We start from the raw sequence: 26217 nt of genomic DNA, 5'->3' as shown, positions 1-26217 counted from the left end.
TTTTTGGTCTTTGCCGTTGCACTTGGGGGATTGTTGCTGTTCCTTTAGGAACTGTGATAGAACTCCCCTGGCTAGGAACTCAGCACTCCCTCAGTTGTTGTTTTTAATTGTAACCACTATGAAAACATCCAAACATTTTTATGTACCCTGGATATATGCCCTGGAGAACTCCCTGCCAACCATGTGTCCCTGTCAATAACATCCCACACCAGTATTCCTCCCCTGCCATTGTTGAAACTCTTTGTGATCCAAAACTTCTTCAAAAGTGAAGCCCAATATATTGCCAGGTTCCATTAATAGTAAAATGGAATATAGTGATTAGTTTAAAGGTTAGATATAGAATACATATTAATTTAGAAAAATTAAGGTAAAAATAAATTGGGGTATCAAAAAATTAAAAAATGCAAAAGCTTTGTTTTTGATGTTTTGCCTTCCATCACTGCAATAAGTGTAGCCCTGTATGCAAATTGGCAAGGCAACTACTTCCGTCTTTTCCTCAGTGTCTACATCCTTTCTTTTTCTACCTGCAGCCACTTTTGCCCCACAGGGACTACACTGTTGGACACATCTGTAGCTCCATCCTTGCCCTGATAGGAAGGAGAAGGGATAATGCTCCCTCAGCCTCTCTGGGCAACGGCATTTGCTATTGGCCCACATGGACTAGATTATTGGGCACTCCTGAGGTTCCATCCATACCTCTGGCATTGGAGAGGGGGGATAGTACCTTGTCAGTCTGCCTGGGCAATTATGTCAGTTTTGAACCACATGGGTTAGTTTGCTGCCTACACCTGCAGTTCCATCCCTGTCTCAAGCAGGGAAGAAGGGGTGTGGAGCTTCATCAGTCTTTCTGGCAACTACAGAAGGTCTTGACCTGCAATGGATTATAGCACATGCCTGCGGCTCTGTCTGTTGGTTTCATTGGTTCCTAGGCCAACATGGGAAGCTTCAGCCTCATAGCTCACAGTACCAACCACATCCTTGGATTCTACTATGCAACAAGAAAGGGAGAAATGACAAGAAACAGATGAAAAAGAGCTGAAAAAATTCAGATTGGCTAACCATCAGCCACTATAAAATTCTAAATTAAGTTCAGCTAAGTATCAAAGAGGGACTATACACAAAGCCAATCAAATAAGAGCACAAGACTAAAGAATAAATACATCTAGTAAATCACCCACAAAAACTTATAATCCATACCAAGAAACAGGAAGATATGGCCCCATCAAAGGAACAAGCTAAGCCTCCAGATGACATAAAGGAGTTGAGAAAACTAATCTTAGATGTTCAAACAAAGTTCCTTAATATATTCTACGAGATGGCTGAAGAGAGTAAGGATATTAAGAAGACACTGGGTGAACACAAAGAAGAAGTTGAAAGCATACATAGAAAAACAGCAGATCTCATGGAAATGAAAGGCATAATAAATGGAATTTAAAATACACTGGAATAAAGAAAGGAAAAAAGGAAAAATAAAATATAAAAATAAACAAAAAACAAAAACAAAGAAAGAAAATTTTAAAACTCAAAAAGAAAATAAAAGAAAAAGATAAAATACACTGGAGTGGAATGGATGTAGCTCAAGCAGCTGAGAGTCTGCCTTCCACAGGGGTTTGGTTTCCAGTGCCTCCTGAAAAAAAAAAAAAAATACAAGCAAAACAAATGGTAAAACCAACTCACAAAAGCAGATATAGCTCAGTGTTTGAGCACCGGCTTCCCTGGTTTCTGGTACCTCAAAAACAAAAACAAACAAACAAAAACACTGGAGGCTTACAACATCAGATTTGAAGAAGTAGAAGAAAGGATAAGTGAGCTTGAAAACAGAGCCTCTGAAGGTGAGCACACAAAAGAATAAAGAAAAGAATGGAAAAAATGGAACAGGATTTCAGGGAAATAAATGACAGCAAGAGATATGCAAATATATATGTTACGGGTGTCCCAAAAGAAGAAAAGGGGAAAGGGGCAAAAGGAATATTTGAGGAAATAATGGTAGAAAACTACCTAACCCTATTGAAATACATAAATATATGTGTCCAAAAAGCACAACATAACTCCCATCCAAATAAATCTGCATAGGCCTACTCTGAGACACATACTAATCAGAATGCTAGATGTCAAAGATAAAAAGAGAATCCGGAGAACAGCAAAAGAAAAGATGTATCACATGCAAGGATGCCCAATAAGAGTAAGTGCTGATTTCTTATCAGAAAACATGGAAGCAAGAAGGCAGTGGTATGATATGTTTAATATACTACAAGAGAAAACTTTCAGCCAAGAATCTGGAAAGATCATTGAAGTTTGTCTTTCAAAACTCAGGACCAGTTTAGAATATTCACAGATAAAGAGAAACTGGGAGAGTCTGTAACCAAGAGACCAGCTTTGCAGGAAATACTACTGGGAGTGTGTGATGGTTAGGCTAATGTGTCAACTCAGTCAGGTAATGATGCCCAGTTGTTTGGTCAAGCAAGCATTGGGATAATTGTAATACAAGGGCATTTCATGGACTTTAATAATCGGTGAGTTGACTGCATAGATGGCTGGTTACATCTACAATCAAATGAGGAGATTGCCATCAGTAGTGAGCGATGTCTCATCCAATCAGTTAAAGACCTTAAAAGAGGAAGTGATTTCAGCTTTTGGGGAGAAAATTCCTCTCTTTACTTCAGACAGACAGCATCTCCTGGGGAACACAACAAGGACCTTCATCAGAACCCCTGGTTTGCAGCCTGCTCTTCTGAATTTGGACTTGTGCATCCCATGGTTGCATGAGACAATTTTATAAAATCTCATATTATTTACAGATATCTCTGGTGAGTTCGGTTTCCCTAGAGAACCCCAACTAATACAGTTTGGTACCAAGAGTGGTTCTTGAGAAACAGAATCTTAAAGCTGGGATTTCTGAATTGGTTCTGGAATTTTTGCAATTGGCTCTCTACTCTGATTAGATTCAAGGACACTAATGACTCTCTTTCCAATAATCAAGAGGCCACTGGCTGTCCATGGCAAGAATTGGCAATAGAGATATGCAAAATATCACCACTGGATATGATTGCTTCCATGCTTATAAGAAGCTGCAGGGAAGCTGATGTGGCTCAAGCAATTGGGCTCTCATCTACCATATAGGAGGTCCAGGGTTCAATACCCAGGACGTCCTGGTGAAGGCAAGCTGGCCCCTGTGGTGAACTGGCCATGCGAGGGCCGCCCCACACAGGAATGCTGGCCAATGCAGAGAGCTAACACAGCTAGACGATGCAACAAAAAGAGACACAGAGGAGAGACAATAAGAGACTTAGCAGACCAGGGAGCTGAGGTGGCACAAGAGAATGATCGCCCCTCTCCCACTCCAGAAGGTCCCGGGATCAGTTCCCAGAACCTCTTAATGAGAATACAAGCAGACATAGAAGAACACACAGCAAATGGACACAGAGAGCAGACAATGGAGGGGGGTGGAGAAATAAACAAACAAATCTTTAAAAAAAAAAACTAACAAGATCATTAAAAAAAAAGTGGGGATCTTGGTGAGACTGTTGTTTAACTTAAAAAGGTTTTGCGGGGTTAAAAGGTACAATGGTGTTGACTTGCTTTTCCTAAATATGATAGATACAGCTACAAAAGAAAAGGATGAGCCAAAGGCTTCAAATTTGCAACTTAAGTACTGCATAAATAATGTGAAAGTTTCTATGTGTGCTCTGAAAAAAATTGTCTAATGCAACTGCAGACTTGAGATCTCTGAAAACAACTCATGTATGAGTAGCAGAGTCTCCTGTGTGAGTAGCAGAGTTACAACAGCAACTAAAATCTCAACCTTGCAGGATGTCTTCTGTTAAAGTGAGAGCATTGATTGAAAGGGAGTGGAACCCTGAGGATTGGGATGGAGACATATGGGTTGATGATGATATTGGTGGGTACATTGAAGCCCTAAATTCTGTTGAAATTTTGCCAGGTAAGCGTGTAATGGTCTGCTTGATAAAGACCAACCAATGTCAGGCTTGCATCACCCAATCTCTAGCCTGCCCTGATGCAGGTACCACCCAACCTCAAGCCTGCACTGCCCAATCTCCAGCCTGCCCCAAGGAATCTGACTTCTTCCCTGCCCTGACACAGGTACCACCCAACCTCAAGCCTACAGTATACAATCTCCACCCTTCTCTAAGGAATCTGCCACCCAACCCTTCCTGCCTGAAGAGATTAATCCTGTCTCACCAGATGAAATTGCAAGGGAATGTCATGAGGTAATCAGCTTGCAAAACACTTCTAATTCTTCTCCATACCCACCCCACCACCTCTCTTCTCTTCCAGGCCTATCACTAGACTAAAATTACAACAAGCCCCGAAAGGTAAACTCCAAAATGAGACCCAAGAAGAGGTATGCTACACTCTAAAAGAATTACATGAGTTTTCTAATTCATATAAAGAAATCAGAGGAATATGTGTAGGAATAGATACTAAGGGTATAGGATAATGGTGGAAGGAATATAAAGTTGGATCAGGCTGAATTAATTGATATGGGTCCACTAAGCAGGGATTCTGGATTCGATGTTGTAGCTTGAGGGGCTAGAAAGGGCTCTAATGGTTTAGCTGGGTGAAACATGGACCAAAGGATGGCCTACAATGCCTGAGGTTGAGATGCCCGATTTACCTTGGTATACTGTAGGTGAGGGGATCCAAAGGCTTAGAGAAATTGGAGTGCTAGAGTGGACCCATCATTTACCTGCCCACCCAACCCAGGAATGTTCAGAAGACACAGCTTTTACCGGGACTGTGAGGAATATATTTGTGAGAACAACTCTATCTTTCCTGAAGAACTCTGTATTTGCTCTTCTCTATAGATCAGATATTATTGGGGGAACTGCTGGCATGGAAATAGGATCCTTAAACACTATGGGAGTGATCAGATCCCTGGCAGGAGCAAAATAGCAGTACTTAGTCGCCAAAGACAAGGTGGGTGTGGCTATCACAACGAAAGGCAGACTCAAAGCAGCAGTCAAGAGTCTGAGTACCATAGACATATGGCATTGGCTAATGGATCATGGGGTACAAGAAGTAAAATAGATGGGCAGTCTACTAAATTCCTACTTGATCTGCATAAGCAGAAGTGTTCTAGGTCGAGTGAACAAAACCCTAACTTGAACTACAGAAATACAGAGTCACGGCCCCTTAATCAATTCCCAGACTTGAAATAGTTTACAGACCCAAAGTCCCTTGAATAGGGGAAGGCCAGATCCCCCTGAAAAAGGATCCTGTTACACTGCCAAAAATTTATACTGTTATCTTCCTCCCTGCTTTCCCCAAAGAGACCTATGACCTTTTCCTGGGTAACTGTGCATTGAGCAAAATGAAGTGATGAGACATTTTGAGGATTATTAGATACCGGCCCAGAAGTGACATTAGTTACAGGAGGCCCAATATGTCACTGTGATCCACCAATCAGAGTAGGGGCTTATAAAGGTCAGGTGATGAATGGAGTTTTAGCTCAGATCCATCTCATAGTGGGTCCAGTGGGTCCCTGACCCATTCTGTGGTTATTTCCCCAGTTCTAGAATGCATAACTGGAATAGACATACTCAGCAACTGGCAGAATACCCACATTGGCTCCCTGACTTGTGGAGTGAGGTCTAGGAAAGGCCAAGTGGAAGCCAAGAGAGTTGCCCCCTACCTAGCAAAATTGTCAATCAAAAGCAATACTGGATTGGGAAACAGACTTGGCCCAGTGGATAGGGTGTCGGTCTACCACATGGGAGGTCCACAGTTCAAACCCCGGACCTCCTTGACCCATGTGGAGGTGGCCCATGCGCACTGATGCACGCAAGGAGTGCCATGCCATGCAGGGGTGTCCCTGCGTAGGGGAGCCCCACACGCAAGGAGTGCACCCCGTAAGGAGAGCCGCACAGTGCAAAAGAAAGTTCAGCCTGCCCAGGAATGGTGCCCCACAAACGGAGAGCTGACACACAAGATGATGCAACAAAAAGAAACACAGATTCCTGTGCTGCTGACAACAGAAGCAGACAAAGAAGAACACGCAGCAGATGGACACGGAGAACAGACAATCAGAGGGCTGGGAAAGGGAAGATAAATAAAAAACAAACAAACAAAAGCAATTCTGGATTCCTGGAGGAACTACCACCAAGGATGTAAGGGATACAGGGGTGGTGACTCCTACCACTCCCCATTCAACTTCCTACTTGGCCTGTGCAGAAAAACAGATACATCTGGAAGCATGACAGTAGATTATCATAGACTTAACCAGGTGGTAACTCCAACTGCAGCTGCTGTTCCAGATGTGGTATCATTGCTTGAGCAAATTAACACTTCTCTTGGTTCCTGATATGCAGCTATTGATGCAGTAAATGCTTTTTCCTTAATTGCCATTAGTAAGGACCACCAGATTCAGTTTACTTTCAGCTGACAAGGTCAGCAATATACCTTCACTGTCCTGCCTCAGGGGTATATCAACTCTCCAGCCCTCTGTCATAATATTTTCTGCAGGGAACTTACTGCCTTGCCCTCCCACGATACATCACACTTGTTCATTATATTTATGATATCATGCTGATTGGACTTAGTGAGCAAGAAGTAGCAATTACTCTAGATTTATTGATAAGGCATTTTCATGAGAGTGGATGGGAGATAAATCCAACAAAAATACAGGAGACTTCCACCTCAGTGAAATTTCTAGGTATCCAGTGGTGTGGGGCATGTCAAGATATCCCTTCTAAAGTGAATAACAAACCGTTGCATTTGGCCTCTCCAATGACCAAAAAAGAGGCACAATGCTTAATTGGTTGCATTGGATTTAGAAAATAACAATTCCTTATTTGCATGAGTTACTCCATCCCACTTACCAAGTGTCCAGAAAAGCAGATAATTTTGAGTGGGCACCAGAACAAAAGGAGACTTTGTGACAGGTGCAGGTGGCTATGCAAGTTGTACTGCTACGTGGGCCATATGATCCAATAAATCCAATGGTGCTGGAAGTGTCAGTGGCAAATAGAGATGCTGACTGGAGCCATTGGCAGGCTCATATAGGAGAATCACAACACATACACTTGGGATTTGGAGCAAAGCCCTGCCATCTTCTGCAGATAACTACTCTCCTTTTGAGAGACAGCTTTTGGCCTTCTACTGGGCTTTAGTAGAGTCTGAATGCTTAACCATGGGCCACCAAGTTACCTGGAGACCTGAGTTGACTTTCATGAGCCGAATATTGTCTAACCCACCAAACCATAAAGTTGGGCATGCACAGCAGCACTCTATAATAAAGTGGAAGTGGTATATATAGGGCTCAAGCAGGTCCTGAAGGCACAAGTAAGTTACACGAGGAAGTGGCCCAAATGCCCACGGTCACCACTCCTGCCATGTTACCTTCTCTTTCCCAGCCCACAGCTTTGACCTCTTGGGGAGTTCCTTACAATTAATTGACTGAGGAAGAGAAAACTCGGGCCTGGATTACAGATATGCACAATATGCAGGTACCATCCAAAAGCAGACTGCTGCAGCACTGTAGCCCTCTTATGGGACATCCCCAAAGGACAGTGGTGAGGGCAAATCCTCCCAATGGGCAGAACTTCGAACAGTGCACCTAGTTGTTCATTTTGCTTAAAGGAGAAATAGCCGTAGGCATGCTTGTACACTGATTCATGATTGTTGCCAATGGTTTGGCTGGATGGTCAGGGATTTGGAAGGAACATGATTGGAAAATTGGTGACAAAGAGGTCTGGGGAAAAGGTATGTAGATTACCTGTTAAGACTGCTGTAGGGCTTTTTACTCAACTATATCATTGAGGCATGACTCGGGTTGAGTTCCCACCCCCTTGCTGCATCTGATATAAATGGACTCACATAGATGGACAGAGAGAGGAAAAAAGGAACTGCCATGTTTGATCCTACTGTGTAAGATGAGGCCCCAAGAGGCTGGGCCGATGGAGGAACTCAAGAAGAGATGAGCCTTATGCCTGATGATTTGCAGCTGAAATCAGAAATAAAGCAGAGCAGCTGAGCCTGAGATAGGAAGCCCGGAGGGAAAGGCAGAAACCTCAGCAGAAAGCACATGCCTGCCTTGCTTCACCTCACGGCAACATGCCAGAATCAACAGCTGACTTTGGTGAGAAAACACCACTTGAGGCGCCATGAGTTGGACTTTTCATGGCCTTGGAACTGTACACTTTTACCCCAAATCAATACCTTTTATAAAAGCCAACAGATTTCTGGTACTTTGTATCAGCAGCCCTTTGGCAAACCAAAACAATACGATGCCTAGAAAGTCCTGAAAAATCTACAACAAAGCTACTAGAGTTAATAAACAAGTTCAGCAGAGTGGCAGGATACAAGATCAATATGCAAAAACCAGTAGTGTTCCTATACACTAGTAAGGAGCACTCTGAGTCCAAAAAAAATTTCCATTTACAATAGCCGCTAAAAGAATCAAATATTTAGGAATTAACTTAATCAAGGACATAAAACCCTTGTATTCAGAAACTAAAGTGTATTGCTAAAAGAAATCAAAGAAGACCTAAATAAATGAAAGGACATTCCATGTTCATGGATTAGAAGACTAAATATCATTAGGATGTCAATTCTACCCACATTGATATATAGATTCAATGCAATCCCCCAAAAATTCTAACAGCCTTTTTAAAAGAAATGGAAAACAAAATTATCAAATATATTTGGAAATGTAAAGGACTCCTATTAGCCAGAAACATCTTTAAAAGGAAGAATGGAGTTGGAGGACTCTCATTTCTAGACTTTAAATCATGTTACCTAGCTACAGTGGTAAAAAGAGCATGGTACTCAGACATTGTGTATCCTCCCATGACCCACTGGGTGGACTGTGGGAGAGTGTGGGCTATGGTGTGGACCATTGACCAAATGGTACAGCGGTGCTCAGAGATGTATTCACCAAATGCAATGAATGTCTCATGATGATGGACGAGGTTGTTGTTATGGGGGGAGGAGTGGAGTGAAGGGGGTGGGGAGTATGTAGGGACCTCATATATTTTTTAATGTAACATTAAAAAAATAAATAAAAACCAAAAAAATAAATAATAATAATTTTAAAAAGCATGGTACTGGCATAAAGTTAGACAAATAGACCAATTGAACCAAAATGATTGTTCAGAAACAGACCCTCACATCTATGGTCAAGGGATTTTTGACAAGGCTATCAAGCCTACCCAGCTGGGACAGAACAGACTATTCCAACAAATGGTGCTGGGAGAACTGGATATCCATATGCAAAAGAAAGAAAGAGGACCCCTATCTCATACCTTATACAAAAATTAACTCAACATGGATCAAAGACCTAAATATAAAAGCTAGAACCATACAATTCTTAGAAAAAAAATTGGGGAAACATATTCAAGACCTGGTGGATTTTTAAACCTTATACTGAAATCACAAGCAGTGACCAAAAAAGTATAAATGGGACCTCCTCAGTTATAATTCAAAAGACTGCCAAACAGTTTTTTTAATTTAAAAAAAGACTGTCAAAAGGTGAAAAGGCAGCCAATTCAATGGGAGAAAATGTTTAGAAACTACATATCTGATAAGGGCTTGATTCCATGCTATATAAAGAGATCATACAACTCAACAATAAAAGAGCAAGCAATCCAATTAAAAAATGGGCAAAAGACTTAAATAGACATGTCTCCAAAGAGGAAAAACAAATGGGAAAAAAGCCCATGAAAAAATGTCCAATATTATTAACTATTAGGAAAATGCAAATCAAAACTACAATGAGGGGGAAGCAGATGTAGCTCAAGCAATTGAGCTCCTGATTACCACATGGGAGGTCCCAGGTTCGGTTCCTAGTACCTCCTAAAGAAGAGGAACAAGACAGCGAACTGATGCGATGGGCTGACACAACAAGATGATGCAACAAGAGATACAAGGAGGAAAACATAATGAAAGACATAACAAAAGTAGGGCGTAGAGGTGGTTCAAGGAATTAGGTGCCTCTCTCCCACATGGGAAGTCCTGGGTTCAGTTTCCAGTGCCTCCTAAAAAAAAAAAAAAAGACAAGCACACAATGAGGGGGTGGGGGAAATAAATAAATAATTTAAAAATCAATAGTTTCTAAAAACTACAGTGAGATATCTCACACCTCACAGAATGGCTATTATTTTAAAAAAAACAAAACAGTAAATGCTGGAGAGGATGTGGAGAAACAGGAACACCCCTTCACTGTTGATGGGAATGTTGAATGGTGCAGCCTCTGTGGAAAACAGTTTGGTAGTTCCTCAGAAGCTAAATATAGAACTGCTGTATGATCTGGCAATCCCTTTACTAGGAATATATCAGAACAGAAAAGAGTGATGCAAACAGACTTTTGCATAGCAGTGTTATTCACAATTGCCAAAAGATGGAAACAACCCAAGTGTCCATCAACCAATGAATGGATAAAATGTGGTATATACATATGATGGAATACTATGCTACTGTAAGAAGAAATGAAATTGGGACACATATAATGACATGGATGAAGCCCAAAAATATTATGCTGTGTGAAATAAGCCAGCTATGAAAGGACAAATACTGTATGGCCTCACTAATAAGAATTAGTTACAAAAAATAAGCACATAGAGTTAAAACCTAGAGTATAGGTTACTAGGAGATAGGATGAGGGCTGAAAAGGGGTAGTGATGCTAATATAGAAGTTTTAATTGGCTTGACTGTAAAAGTGTGGAAATAGGATGATAACACATTATAGTGACTATAGTTAAAACAGCTGGTTTATAAATGGGATTGTGGCCGAAAGGGGTGGTCTAGGGTTGTAAATGTCAATTGAAAGAAAGCTAGAGAATAATCTAAGGACTGAATAACATAGTGAACCCGGGTGGATGAGGACTGTAGTTACGTATAAATTCTACTTACTATCTAGATAGTCAAAAGTCAGAAAGAATTACATGAATTGCAAGGTACTTTAACTTACATGTGGCCATTAAAATCCAGTAAGTTGGGAAGCAGATGGTGGCTCAAGTGATTGGACTACTGTCTACCATATAAGAGGTCCTGAGGCCTCCTGGTGAAGGTAAGCTGGTCCGTGTGGACAGCTGGCCTGCACAGGAATGTCGGCCCATGCAGAGTGCTGACCTGGATAGCGTGCTGGCCCACACAGGGGTGCTGGCCTGTGCAGGAGTGCTGGCCCACATGGAGCGCTGGAGCAGCAGGATGACACAGAGGAGACACCATAAGAGACACAGCAGACCAGGGAACTGAGGTGGCACAAGAGATTGAGCACCTCTCTGCTGCTCTAGACGGTCCCAGGATCGGTTCCCAGTGCCTCCTAAAAAGAAGACGAGCACACAAAGAACAGACACAGAGGGCAGACAGTGAGCACAAACAATGGTGAGGAGGGATAAAAAAATAAGTTTTAAAAAATGTCGTTATAGAGGATTGTGGGAAGACAGTGGAACAGGAAGCTCCGGAATTCAGTCGCTCTACCAGAACAACTACTAAACAGGCAGGAACTGTCTGAAGCAACTATTTTGAAACACCAGCGGCCAGGAGAACACTGTACAGCATCCAGGGAAGAGAGGGAAGAAGAGTGAGAAATTAAGGTAAAGACGAGTAAAACCTTACATGGCGGTTACCAGCACCTACCCCCTACTCTTGTGGCAGGCTACCACGGGGTCTGTCCCGTGACCAGCTCCCTGGTGACAGAAAGGGACTTTTATGTCTTCTCCAAGACCAAGGGAGGGCACAACTGATTGCTGATCATGGCTTTTTTTTTTATTTTTTATTTCTCTCCCCATCCCCCTCCCCCAGTTGTCTGCTCTCTGTGTCCATTCGCTATGTGTCCCTCTGTGACCGGTTCTATCCTTATCAGCGGCACCGGGAATCTGTGTTTCTTTTTTTGTTGCATCATCCTGCTGTGTTAGCTGTCCATGTGTGCAGTGCAGTTCTTGGGTGGGCTGCACTTTATCCACGCTGGGCAGCTTTCCTTATGGAGTGCACTCCTTGTGCATGGGGCTCCCCTACATGTGCCTGTGTGGCACGGCACTCCTTGCGCGCATCAGTGCTGCACATGGGCCAGCTCCACATGGGTTAAGGAGGCCTGGGTTTTGACCCGTGGACCTTCCATGTGGTAGGTGGACGCTCTATCCACTGGGCCAAGTCCACTTTCCTGATCATGGCTTTTGATCAGCAACTTCAGATCACTGAGGACCCAGCATCTCTGAGGGCAGTTATGGTTTCAACCACCCCAGACAAAGGTGGCAGAGGAGGAGACTTAAAGATCCCACACTTGCTCAGAGCTGTGAGGGACAATTAGCTGAAAGGCTGCCTTTGTTGGGCAGGTATAGAAAGCTTAGCTTTGGGGACCCAAGGAAGAAGCTTTTGGTGCCTTCCCTGATCTTTCCCTCTCCCCCGGGCACTTTGGAGCCAATCTGTACTGATTTGTGTATCTCTGGCCCTGTTTGGGTGAAGAAAGACTGACTTGGGAACTCCTCTCCAGTGTTCCCCCTTCCCAGAATTTACCTTCCAGACAAAAGCAGCTTGAGACAACGAAAGGAATGTTAAACTATGGAGGCAGACAGTCTGGGGCAAAGGCTTGTCTGCTTTAAACACCCAGGAGAGGAAGGTCTGCCTCTTAGGAAAGCGAGGGGGCATTCAAACTCCTGTAAGCAGGGGAATACCAAAATGATGAACAAGGACAAGCTCAGGACAAGTCACAGGCCCAGAAAAACTGGGGGGACTCTGCACACTGCGTTTGCCTTGGGTAGACCTCCTTGACAGGGCGGGTGAAGTTCAAGAAAATCTCTGTTTATTAACCAGCTGGTTACAAAATCAAGAAACAGACATATCCAGGAATAAATCTCAGGTTATCATTTTAAAATATTAAAATGTACAGAGTGCAATAAAAGAATACAAGAAAATTGAAACAAGAAATGTTGACCCATCCAAAAGAAGTATATAAAAATCTAGAAATCATCAATAAAGACAAACAGAATGTGGACATACCAAAAAAAGACTTTTAAAAAACAATCTTGAAAATACTCAAGGAGATAAAGGAAAATACAGAGAAAGAACTAAAGGGTATCAGGAAAACAACGAATGAGCAATATGAAAATCTTAGTAAAGAGATAGAAATTTTTGGGAAACGGACTTTGGCCCAGTGGTTAGGGCGTCCGTCTACCACATGGGAGGCCCGCGGTTCAAACCCCGGGCCTCCTTGACCCGTGTGGAGCTGGCCATGCGCAGTGCTGATGCGCACAAGGAGTGCCGTGCCACGCAAGGGTGTCCCCCGCGTGGGGGAGCCCCACGCGCAAGGAGTGCGCCCGTGAGGAGAGCCACCCAGCGTGAAAGAAAGAGCAGCCTGCCCAGGAATGGCGCCGCCCACACGTCCCATGCCGCTGACGACAACAGAAGCGGACAAAGAAACAAGACGCAGCAAATAGACACCAAGAACAGACAACCAGGGGAGGGGGGGAAATTAAATAAATAAATAAATCTTAAAAAAAAAAAAAAATCTTAAAAAAAAAAAAAAAAAAGGGAAACGGACTTTGGCCCAGTGGTTAGGGCGTCCGTCTACCATATGGGAGGTCCGCGGTTCAAACCCCGGGCCTCCTTGACCCGTGTGGAGCAGGCCCATGCGCAGCGCTGATGCGCGCAAGGAGTGCCGTGCCACGCAAGGGTGTCCCCCGCGTGGGGGAGCCCCACGCGCAAGGAGTGCGCCCATGAGGAGAGCCGCCCAGCGTGAAAAAGAAAGTGCAGCCTGCCCAGGAATGGCGCCGCCCACACTTCCCGTGCCGCTGACGACAACAGAAGCGGACAAAGAAACAAGACGCAGCAAATAGACACCAAGAACAGACAACCAGGGGAGGGGGGGAAATTAAATAAATAAATAAAATCTTTAAAAAAAAAAAAAAAAAAAAGAAATTTTTAAAAGGGACCAAAGAGAACTCCCGGAATTGACCACAATAACTGGAATGAAAAATCCCCAAGAGGATTTAAAGAGCATTTGGAGCTGACAGAAGAAAGAATCAGTAGACTCGAAGACAAGACAATTGAATTGGGCTGAGGAGCAGGAAGACAAAAGAATTATAAAAAGTGAAAATATCCTAAGAAACCTCTGGGAAATTATAAAGTGTACCAATATAAACATTATGGGAATCCCAGAAGGAGAAGAGAGAAAGGAGCAGAAAGAGTAGTCAAAGAAATAATAACCAAGAATTCCTCAAACTTAGCATAAGACGTGAGCATGTACATCCAATAAGCCCTGAGAACACCAAACAGTTTAAATATGAAAAAAAAATTACATTAGCCATATATTGATCACACTATCAAATGTAAAGGACAAGGAGAGAATTCTGAAAGCTGCAGGAAAAAAGTAACACGTTATGTACGTGGGAGTCCCACTTTGATTGAGTAGTGCTGATTTCTCATAAGAAAACATGGAAACAAAAAGGTAGTGGGTTGAAATACTTAAAGGGCAGAAAGAAAACAACTACCAACCAATAATTTTATATCTGGTGAGAATTTCTTGTATGAGGTCCTGGGTTCGATCGCTGGTACCTCCGAAAAACAAAACAAGCAAACAAAACAAACAGAACAACTCTCATTGGGAAGCCAGTGTAGCTCAGTGGATGAGCACTGGCTTCCCACATACAAGGTCCTGGGTTCAATCCCTGACCCCAATACCTCCAAAAATATATAAAATGAAGGAGAGATTAAAACATTTCCAGATTAAAAAAAAAAAAAAAAAGCTGAGAGAGTTCATCACCACTGGATCTGCCCTACAAGCAATGCTAAAAGGAGGTCTTTAAGGCATCCTTTAGTGAAAGGAAAGGACTCTAGAAAGTGGTGCAATGTGGCATAAAGAAATTAAGACCAATGGTAAATGTAATCACTTAGGTAATTATAAATGCCAGTATTATTGTATTGTATAATTTCATATGTAATTACACTTCTTACTTCCTACAGATATTAAAGTGCAAATGCATAAAAAGTAATGATGTATCTATTGTTTTGGACATACAACGTACAAAGATATAAGTGGTAATAAGTACAAAAAATGCAATGGGATGGAGGGGTATAGGACAAGTATGTGTGTGTGCTAGTGAAGTTAAGTTGTATCAAAACAAAAATGATTACTATATATTTAGGGTGTTAAATTTTAACCTCACAATAACCAAAAGAAAATATATGAAAAATATATCTAGATAGAAAAGAGAAGGCATTCAATGTGGTACAACACAAAAAATCAAATAAATATGAAAGTTGGCATTAATGGAAGAATTGTGGGACAAAAAATGCAAAGAATTTAAAAGACTAAATAGCAAAACAGCAGAAGAGAGTCCTGCATTATCAGTAGTGACTTTAAATGTAAATGGATTCAACTCTACAGTCTAAACACAGACACTGGCAGAACAGATAAAAAAGCGTGACCCAACTAAATGTTGTCTTGCAGACAGCCACATTAAATTCCAAATGTATAAGCAGGTTGAAAGTGAAAGGATGGGAAAAAATATACCATGCAAGTAGTAATCAAAAGAGAGCTGAGGTAGCTATAATAATATCAGATAAAATAGACTTCAAGTAAATAACAGTTATAGGGATCAAAGCTAGTCAATATATACTGATAACGGGGGAAATTTAATAAGAAAATATAACAACTATAAATAAACAAACATCTAACACAGAGCCCCAAAATATACGAAACAAAAATTGATAGATTTAAAGGGAGAAATTGACAGCTCTTCATTAATAGTAGGAGAATTTAATACACCACTTTCAGTAATGTATGGAACATCTAGTCAGAAATACTGTAAGGAAAGACAAGGCTAGAATGATACTATAAGCCAACTAGACCTAACAGATATAGAGAGAACATTTCACCCAACAAAAACAGAATACATATTCTTCTCAAGTACACATGGATCATTTTCCAGGACAGACCATATGTTAGGTCCGAAAACAAGACACAATAAACTCAAAAATAAAATCACACAATATATCTTCTCTGACCACAATGGAATGAAGCTACAAAACAATAACAGACGGAGAAATGGAAAATTCACAAATGTGTAGAAATTAAGCAACATATTCTTTTTTTTCAAGATTTTTATTTTATTTCTCTCCCCGCCCCCGCCAGTTGTCTGCTCTCTGTGTCCATTCACTGTGTGTTCTTCTGTGTCCACTTGTATTCTCGTCAGCAGCACTGGGAAACCGTCTCTTTTTTGTTGCGTCATCTTGCTGCTGCATCTTCTTGCTGCGTTAGCTCTCCGTGTTTGTGGTGCCGCTCCTGGGCAGGCTGCACTTTTTTCGTGTGGGGTGGCTTCTCCTTATGGGGAGCACTCCTTGCACATGGGGCTCCCCTATGCAGGGGACACCCCTGCGTGGCAGGGCACTCCTTGCGTGCATCAGCACTACACATGGGCCAGTTCATCACACAGGTCAGGAGGCCCTGGGTTTGAACCCTGGACATCCCATGTGGTAGGCGGACACCCTATCAGGTGAGCCAAATCTGCTTCCCAGCAACATATTCTTAAACAGCCAGTGGGTTAAAGAGGAAATCACAAGAGAAATTAGGAAATATTTTGAGGAAAATGAAAATGAAAATGCAATATACCATGACGTATAGGGAGCAACAAAGTCACTGCTGAGAGGCAAATATATAGCTCAAAATAGAACCATCAGAACAGAAAGATATAGATCAAAAGGTTCTATTAGAGATTACTTGAAGATGAAAGTGGCAGAACAACTAATAGGTCTGAGAAGAGTTTATCACATTTGATAGATAAAGATCTTTGCAATTTCTCTGGGCCAAAGCTTCAGGGCCATCTTTGCATTCTTTTCTTTCTCTACCTTGCATTCTATCTCTCAGCACATCCTAATGATTTCAGGCCATTTCAATCATTGCCTCCAGTTTCAATTGCTTTTTCCCCACTTATTCCTAATTTCCTTCAAGATTTTGCACATATATCTTCTTTTTTAAAGTTAGAATTTACCTGTCCTTTTTTTAAAAATTGCAACTTATTTTCACTTTGGAAAAACTAATGCACCGTATCCCATCCTACTCTTTCCCTTAGCAATTTTAACCTTATAAAATCTCATGCAATGCCTTTATTATTTATGATTTGGTTCTGTCCCTCACATTAGAATTTAAGCTCCCAAGAGTTAGGAATGTTTGATTTCTCTGTTAACTGATGTATCTCAAGTGCCTAGAATAATCCTGCTGATCTAATATATTCTTAATAAATATTGATTCGAAACCATTTGATTCACTGGAAAATAAAGATTTTTTAAAATGAAAAAAAATGCTTACATTAAAAAAGAAGGAAGAATTCAAATCAAAGCCCTAATGTTAAAACTGGGGGAACTAGAAAAAGAAAAGCAAACCAAACCCAAAGTGAGCAGAAGGAAAGAACTAATAAAGATTAGAGCAGATATAAGTGAAATAGAGAACAGATACACACACACACAAAGAAACAGCAAAGTCAAAGTTTGGATCTTTGGAAAGATCAATAAAATTGGCAAACCTTTAGCTAGACTGACAAAGAAAAAATGAGAGAGGATACAAATAACGAAAATGAGAGGGGGCATTCCTACCAACCTCACTGAAATGAGAAGGCCTGCAAGATGGAACTATGGAAATCTATACACCAAGATAATCTAGATGAAATGGAAAAATTCTTAGAAATGCAGAAACTACCTACATTGACTCCAGAAGAAGTAGAAGATCTCAACAAACCAAGAAAGCCAATAAAGAGATTGAATCATTTATCAAAACATCCCAACAAAGAAACCCCAGGACCAGACGGATTCACAAGAGAATTTTAACAAACATTCCAAGAAGACTTAACTCCATTTCTGCTCAAAGTCTTCTGAAAAAGTTGAAGAGGACATAACACTCCCTAAGTCATTCTGTGAGACCAGTCTTACCCTCATACCAAAGCCAGATAAAGATACCACAAGAAAAGAAATTATAGACCAATATCTCTTATGAATACAGATGCATAAATCTTCAGCAAAGTACTTGCAAACTGAATCCAACAGCATATTGAAAGAATTATATACCAGGATCAAGTGGAATATATGCAAGGTTGATTCAACATAAGAAAATAAATTAATGCAATACACCACATTGACAGAATGGAGGGGAAAAAACTACATGATCATCTTAATTGATGCAGAAAAGGCATTTGACAAAATACAGCACCTTTTTTGGGGAGTGAGATACCGAGGATTGAACCCAGAACCTTGTACATGGGAAGCAGGCACTCAACAATTGAGCTACATCCACTCCCCAGCACCCATTCTTGATAAAAACACTTAGAACACTAGGAATAGAAGGAAACTTCCTCAACATTATAAAGGACATAACATCTTACTTAATGGGGAATGACTGAAAAATTTCTCTCTAAGATCAGGAATAAGACATGTCCACTGTATTAGTCAGCCAAAGGGGTGTTGATGTACAATACCAGAAATCAGTTGGTTTTTATAAAAGATATTTATTTGGGGTAGAAGTTTGCAGATACCAGGCCATAAAGCATGAGTTACTTACCTCATCAAAGTCTATTTCCACATGTTGGAGCAAGAAGGCTCCTAGGTTCAGGCTTCCTACGTTCTTCCCATCCAGGGTTTTGCTTCTCTCTGGGTTCAGGGTTCCTCTCTTTCTGGGGCTCCAGCTTAAGGCTTCAGCATCAAACGCCTTCATCAAGATTCCAACATCAAAAACCCCCAACTCTGTCCTTTGCCATGCCTTTTATCTTTTATCAATGCCCTATTGGTGCAAGAGGTTTACCTGATTACTTAATCAAGTAAACCTATGAATGCAATATAATCTAATATGCCCAGAGAAAAAGATCAGTTTACAAACATAATCCAATATTTCTTTTTGGAATTCATCAATAATATCAAGCGACTATATCCACTGTCACCACTTTTATTCAACATTGTACTGGAGGTCCTTGCCAGAGCAATTGGAAAAGAAAAATAAAGAAAAGGCACCCAAATTGGAAAGGAAGGACTAAAACTTTCCCAAAGTAGGGAGAACATGATCCTATATGCAGAAATTCCTGAAACATCTATAACAAAGCAACTACAGCTAAAAAATTAATTGAGCAAAGATCAATACCACAAAGTCAGCAGTGTTTCTATTCACAAGCAATGAACAATTGAAAGAAGAAATCATGAAAAAAATTCCATGTACAATAGTAACTAAAAGAATAAACTTTCTAGGAATAAATCTACCCAAGGATGTAGAAAACTTGTACATAGAAAACTACAGAACACTGCTAAAGAAATCGAAGACCTACATAAATGGAAGAACATTCCATGCTCATTTATTGGAAGGCCAAATATTTTGAAGATGCCAGTCCTACCCAAAGTGATTTATAGATTCATTTCATCTAGGTTGTCTAATTTGTTGGCACACGGTTTCTCATAATATCCTCTTTATAGTCATTTTTATTTCTGTGGAGTCAGTTGTAACTTCACACCTTTCATTTCTGATTGTATTTATTTATATCTTCTTTTGTCAGGGGTTTGCCAAGTTTATTGGTCTCAAAGAACCAGATTTGGGTTTTGTTAATTTTCTGTATTGTATTTTTGTTCTCAATTTCATTTATTTCTGCTCTAATCTTCATTATTTCTTTCCTTCTGCCTGCCTTTGGAATGGTTTGCCGTTCTTCTTCTGGCTTCCCCAGTTGTTCAATTAGATCTTTGATTTTTGCTCTTCTTTTTTAATGTATGCATTTAGGGCTATAAATTTCCCTCTCAGGATTGCCTTCTCTGTATCCCATAAGTTTTGATAAGTTGTGTTCTCGTTTTCATTCATCTCAATTCATTCATCTCAAATCTTACTAATTTCACTTACAATTTCTTCTTTGACTCACTTTTGCAAATTTGCTAATTTAACTCTTTCCTGCCTATTCTTGATTTCCAGTTTCATTCCATTATGATTTGAGAAGGTGCTTTGTATAATTTCAGTCTTTTTATATTTATTGAGACCTGTGTTGTCATCTAACATGTGGTCTTTCCTGGGGAAAGATCAATGAGCACTTAAAAAGAATATATTACCTGCTGATTTGGGAATTCAACATTCTGTATATGTCTGTTAGGTCTAGCTCACTTATCATATTGTTCAAGTTCTCTAATTCCTTGTTGATCTTCTGTCTAGTTGTTCTATCTAATGATGTTGAGTGATGTATTGAAGTCTCCAACTATTATTGTAGAGATGTCTATTTCACCTTTCAGTTTTGCCAGAAATTCCCTCATGTATTTTGGGGCACTCGGTTAGGTGCAGAGATATTTATGACTGTTATATCTTCATAGTGGATTGTCCCTTTTATTAATATATAATGCCCTTCTGTATCTATTATAACTTTTCATTTAAAATATGTTTTGTCTGATATTAGGACAGCTACCCCTTTCTTTTTTGGTTACTGCTTGCATGGAGTATCTTTTTCCAACCTTTCACTTTCAGCCAATTTGTATCCCTGAGTCTAAGGTGAGTCTCTTGTATGTAGTATAACTTACGTTTTTTAATCCATTCTGTCAACATATATCTTTTGATTAGGGAGGTTAATCCATTCACATTCAATGATATTACTGTAAATGCATTATTTACTTCCACCATTTTATTCTTTGGTTTTCATGTCATATCTTATTTTCATCTCTTTTTACTATTTTGGTTATCCTTCTGCTATTTTTTCTTCTAAGTTCTCCTGAAAGCCTGTCTCCCCAGTCTTTTCTTTCAGGCCATAAGCCTTCCTTTAATATTCCCTGCAAAGGTGGATTCTTTTTTACAAACTCTTAGTTTCTGTTTGTGAATATTTTAAACTCACCTTTATATTTATCTTTGGTGTTTGACATTCTGAATAGTTTGTCTATTTGGATTTATTCTCATTGGGGTATGCTATGCTTCTTGGACATGTAAGTTCATTTTTTTTTCATGGAAGTTGGGAAATTTTCAACCATTATTTCCTCAAATACTCTTTCTGCCCCTTTTCCCTTCTCTTCTCCTTCTGGAACTTCCATAACATGTATGTAATTGCATTATCATTCAACTCTCTGAGCCCCTGCTCAATTTTTTCCATGCTTTCTTTTCTCTCTTCAATTTCCACTGTTCTTTCTTCTTTCATTTTGAGTCTGCTGTAGTATGCCTCTAATTTTCTTAAACGGTACCAGGGATTGAACCTGGGACCTTGTACGTGGGAAGCAGGTGCTCAACCACTGAGCTACAACTGCTCTCACTAATTTTTTTTTAAGATTTATTTCATTTATTTATCACCCCCACCATTGTTTTGTGCTCACTGTCTGCTCTCTGTGTCCATTTGCTTTGTGTTCTCTATGTCTTCTTGTTTTCTCTTTAGGAGGCCCCGGGACCCAAACCTGGGACCTCCCATGTGGTAGACAGGAGCTTGCTTAATCACTTGAGTCACATCCACTTCCCCCACTAATGTGTTTTTTATCTCAACTATCATGCCCATTATTGCCATGTGTTCTGTTACTTTTCTATTCAAGTTTTCAGATTCTTCTTTGTACTTGTTCAATGTCTTCTTGATGTCCTTTATTTCTTTAGCCACATTGTCTTTCAATTCATTAATTTGATTTTGGAAATTTGTGTGCATCTCAGTGATTAGTTGTCTCAAATACTCTGTCTCTTCTGGGGCTTTGATATAATCCTTTTCTTAGGCCATATCTTCCATTTTCTTAGTGTAGCAGTTTGATATGGTTATGAATTCCAAAAATAGATATTAGATTATATTTGTAATCTGGTATATTACTGGGCATGATTGATTTATGATTAGGGCTTTGATTGGACCATGTCATTAGAACATCGAGATAAAAGAAAAAAGGCATGGCAAAGGACAGAGTTGGAGCTTTTTGATGTTGGAGTTTTGATGTTGGAATTTGATGCTGAAGCCTTAAGCTCGAGCCCCAGGAAGTAAGCTCACAGAGGAAAGAGAAGCCAGCCCCAGGAAGAGCAGAACCCTGAACCCAGAGAGAAGCAAGACCCTGAAAGGGAGGAACACAGGAAGCATGAACCCTTGCAGACGTGGGCAGCCATCTTGCTCCAAAACGTGAAAGTAGACTTTGGTGAGGGAAGTAACTTATGCTTTATGGCCTGGTATGTAAGCTCCTACCCCAAATAAATACCCTTTACAAAAACCAGCCAATTTCTGGTATTTTGCATCAGCAGCCTTTTGGCTGACTAACACACTTAGTATGGCTTGTAATTTTTTGCTGATATCTAGGCATTTGATTCTTGGTTCAACCTGTTCTGGGTCTTTGGGATTGTCCCTGTTAGTTGCTCATCCCTGGACCCTTAACCCAGAAATGGGCTGCAGACCTACTTCCTAGGGCCTTGGGGAGGGAGGCTGTAAAGGCTGGCAAAAGCCTCTCTTATTTATTTACTTGTAGTTTCATCTCATATACTTCCTTGGTCAGACAGCAGATTACGCTCTTCAACAGCCCTCACAGTTGAAACCGTGGTTGGAATGTGTTTGCTGCAACATGGGCCTGATCGATGTGATTGAGAATGCTGCCTGGAAGCTAAGAGCCTCGTAATTCAAATTTTCTCCGAGACCATCTCCAATCAATTATAAAAATGTGCTAGTGGAAGGCTCTGGGTTCTGGGCTTTCAGGTTCTGGCTTAATATCACATAAAAGAATTTAAGGACGGGAAACGGACTTGGCCCAGTGGTTAGGGTGTCCGTCTACCACATGGGAGGTCCGCGATTCAAACCCCGGCCCTCCTTGACCCATGTGGAGCTGGCCCTCGCACAGTGCTGATGTGTGCAAGGAGTGCTGTGCCATGCAGGGGTGTCCCTCGCGTGGGGGAGCCCCACGCGCAAGGAGTGCACCCCGTAAGGAGAGCCGCCCAGCGCGAAAGAAAGAGCAGCCTGCCCAGGAATGGTGCCGCCCACATTTCCTGTGCTGCTGACAACAACAGAAGCGGACAAAGAACCAGGATGCAGCAAATGGACACAGAGAAGAGACAACCGGGGGAGGGGGGGAATTAAATAAATAATCTTTAAAAATAAAAAAAAAGAATTTAAGGACATGCCATAGGGCAGGCAAGGGAGTAAGCGTTTATTAAGAAACAAGAGTACACTGTCCTAGACCTGCACCGCAGTTGTGCTGCAGGGTGAGTCGTGTGCGTGGGGGCCCAGGTCATTCCTCTCCCTTCCTAATGCTGGGGAGGGGCCCCAGCTGTTTGCTGCTCTATTGGGTGCCTTATGATCTCTGCCTGTTAGCTCTCAGGGGCTCCATGAGGAAGCCTGTTTGGGGTTAACTGGGGCTTCTCGACTCCGGAAAGAGTTCCAAATGGGATCTCACGGCCAGGGGCTCACAGGACCCCTCAGAGGAGTTTTCTGGGGCGGGGTCTTGTGGCCATGTTTTCTGCCGGGTCTGCTTAGCCTTCCCTCTTTTCTCTATACTAACCTGCCTCAGAATGACGAGGAATTTTAACTACAGCTAAAGCGTTTGCTAACAGTATAGCTTCTAGCAATTCTATAACGTAAGAGCTTTTCCCCTTTCCTCCATTGGAGGTTTAAGACAAGCTCTTTGTTTCTGTAACATTTCAAAATCATGAATAGCCCCAAAGGCATATCGACTATCAGTGCATATATTTGTGTTTTTCCTTCTGCAAGTAAACAGGTTCTGGTGAGGACAAAAGGTACAGCTTGCTGGGATGAGGTGGCATTGGGTAAGGAACTTCTGTTATTTGAGGGTTAGAGGTATTAGCACATCCAAAATGATAGATTATTGAGTTGTCTTTAAGGAAGGATGTGTATACCAGATAACATCAGCATTATTGACTAAGGTTTCTCGTAAATCTATTTGAGGGTTTCACAATTGTCCAGTTAAAGCTATGCAGTCATGAGGAATTTTGTCTGAAATAGTAGGAAATAAAGTAGCAGGATTAAGGTTGTGACAACAAACAAAGGAGACAAGAAAGAATTTCATAAGAAGTTAATTTGTTGGTAAAAAGGGATTTAACAGAATGAGGGACATCAGTAGTTAAAGGAGATCCCATAATTACTTCTTACTTGATTCTAAAAGTTTAGCTGTCACAGCAACTGACCACATGCAAGGGGGGAGTTCCTTGACCTCGCTATCTAATTGCTGGCTGTAATATCCTAGAGGTCAATGTTGGTCTCTCGGTTTTTGTGTAAAGAAACCTAAGGTATCCCTTCTCATTCATAGACAAAGAGGAAGAGGGGTAATTTGTAATTAGAGTGTCTCAGAGCAACAGTGTTGAGCAAAAAATGCTTTATTTCCTTACAGGAATTTTTATTAGTTCATCCCAAATAAGGAGCTCAATTTCTTCAGCCTTAAGAAAGGCACATAAAAGTTAAACCATCCAAGAAAAATCAGGAATCCAATTTCTACTATATCCTGCAAGGTCTAAAAATCTTCTTAATTGATGTTTGGTCTTGGCAAGAGGAAAACTGAGAATGCTTTAGGTTAGGACAAGGTCTAAGAGGAGGCGGTGGGGGCAGGGAGAGGCGGGGCAGAAAGAATGAGGTCCGGCGCGTATCAGTAGGTGATGTAGACCATAAATGGGCTGGAATCGTATCTAAAAGAGGGTGGTGTTTAAATTTTATTTCCTTCACTAAAAGGGTGGGAATATGTATGGGATTTAATTCCTTCTCCTGGTCTGTTGAATTTTCCAAGAAGGCAGAGATTAACAGCAATCGATGAGTGCCTTGTAAAGTTCCTAATTTAAATGGAATTGGAAGGGATTCAAAGATGCTCCTGGATTTATGGGAGACTTTCACCATTTGAATTGTTTCTGTACTCTTGGGAGGAGGGTTAATGGAGGGTGGGGCATTTAAGACAGAGAAGGTGGCTCCAATGTCTATTAGAGCCAGTGTACCTTCATTTCCAATTACCAGGTCTATTTTGCCTAAAGATGTGATATGGACAATTGGGGGGAAAATCTGTCATACCCCTGGAGCAGCCCTAGCAGTGGCATTGAAAGTCATCTTGCTTTCTTAGAGAGCAAAGAGCATTTGGGGGCTTCTACTGGATTTGGATAGTTTGAGGCAGTTCTCTTTTATAAGGTCCAGGTTGTTTGCAGTAATTATTAAGTACTGGCGCCCTAAACTCTGGTGCCTAAGTGTTCATTGGGGGCTGATTTAGCTGGTCTAATTGGAAACTCTTGGTTTGTGCTAATTATATTTGCGCTGTTTTAACTTGGGAGGCTTTCTCTTTTTTTCAGCCTTTTAAATGTGTGGTCTAATTGAGCGGCAAGATTTACTGAATCATTAGGTCCTGTTGTGGTCCAATTTAGTTTAAATTTAGAGTGATGCTTAATTCTTCTGAAGGCCAAAACCAAAAGTAGAATTAAATAGAATTACCAGATTTTATTTAGGTTCTTGACTATACTGCAGAAATGAATTTCATGAGCACATCATGTGAGGTAGGTCAGGAATTTATTCAGGCATAGAGGGAAGAGAAATGGGAGAAAATAATAGATCAGGGGTCCCAGGTAGAGAGAAAGGGACTGAAAAGTGATAAAAAGGACTGATTTACAGGCTTTAATTTCACATTATAGGTTATAAATGCCCCGGTTTTACTTGCGTGGCCACATGGCAGAGGAAAAGTGGTGAGAGCAGTGCACAGAGGGCAGGAACGGGTCCACAGGTGAGAAAGAGCACGAGTGAGAACTCAGGCCTGGTGCCTGCCTTTTTGAACTGTGGATTATCCCACCCCTTTGCTAATGGCAGGGGAGGTGATCCAGCTGTTTACTGTTTTGATTGCTTATTTTTCCCATCAATCTCCCAGGAGGGCCCAATGATAAAGTCCTTGGGGAATATCTGGGGCGTCTCCTGGCTTCCATAGAAGTCTTCTTCTGAGGGGCTGAATCCTGGGGAGGGTCTGCTAGCAGCCATCTTGGGGTTACTGATGTCCACGTGGACTTCTTGCCAGGTTCCAGATCCGTCTTTTGATTCCCTATCTTACTAGGCTGCTTCAAGTTTCATAGTTAATATGGTCAAGGCCTGAGAATGGTTTAAAGTTTTTTTCAAGCCTATTATAATATTCAAACATTGGCTTAACAGGTTTCTGGGTACATTGTTGGATTTTTCTCCAATCAATCATTTGGGGGAAAACTTCAGGTATGACCTTATGACATTCCTTAGCTAGCTTACATGCTTCTGTTTGTCAGTAGGTTTTCATTTTGAAAAGTCATTTAAGGGATCTTTCCACTACCTTTGTCTGTCCAGATTTTGGCATGACCTTTACTGGCAGTCATGTAAATTA

General features: G+C 41.1%; 1 protein-coding gene across 1 annotated transcript in view; it reads left to right on the top strand.

Annotated features, from left to right (window-relative positions):
* The first annotated feature begins 11476 nt into the window (after positions 1-11476).
* Positions 11477-26217, top strand: part of LETMD1 (LETM1 domain containing 1) — a 40342-nt gene continuing 25601 nt past the window's right edge. Inside the window, exon 1 of the mRNA XM_058308224.2 lies at positions 11477-11555. The gene's annotated coding sequence lies outside the window, so the exon portion shown is untranslated. The remainder of the gene's footprint in view (positions 11556-26217) is intronic.

The sequence above is a fragment of the Dasypus novemcinctus genome, chromosome 12 (genome assembly GCF_030445035.2).
Source record: "Dasypus novemcinctus isolate mDasNov1 chromosome 12, mDasNov1.1.hap2, whole genome shotgun sequence".
Lineage (NCBI taxonomy): Eukaryota > Metazoa > Chordata > Mammalia > Cingulata > Dasypodidae > Dasypus > Dasypus novemcinctus.
Note: the sequence above shows the minus strand (reverse complement) of the source record. Positions and strands in the feature narration are given on the sequence as shown.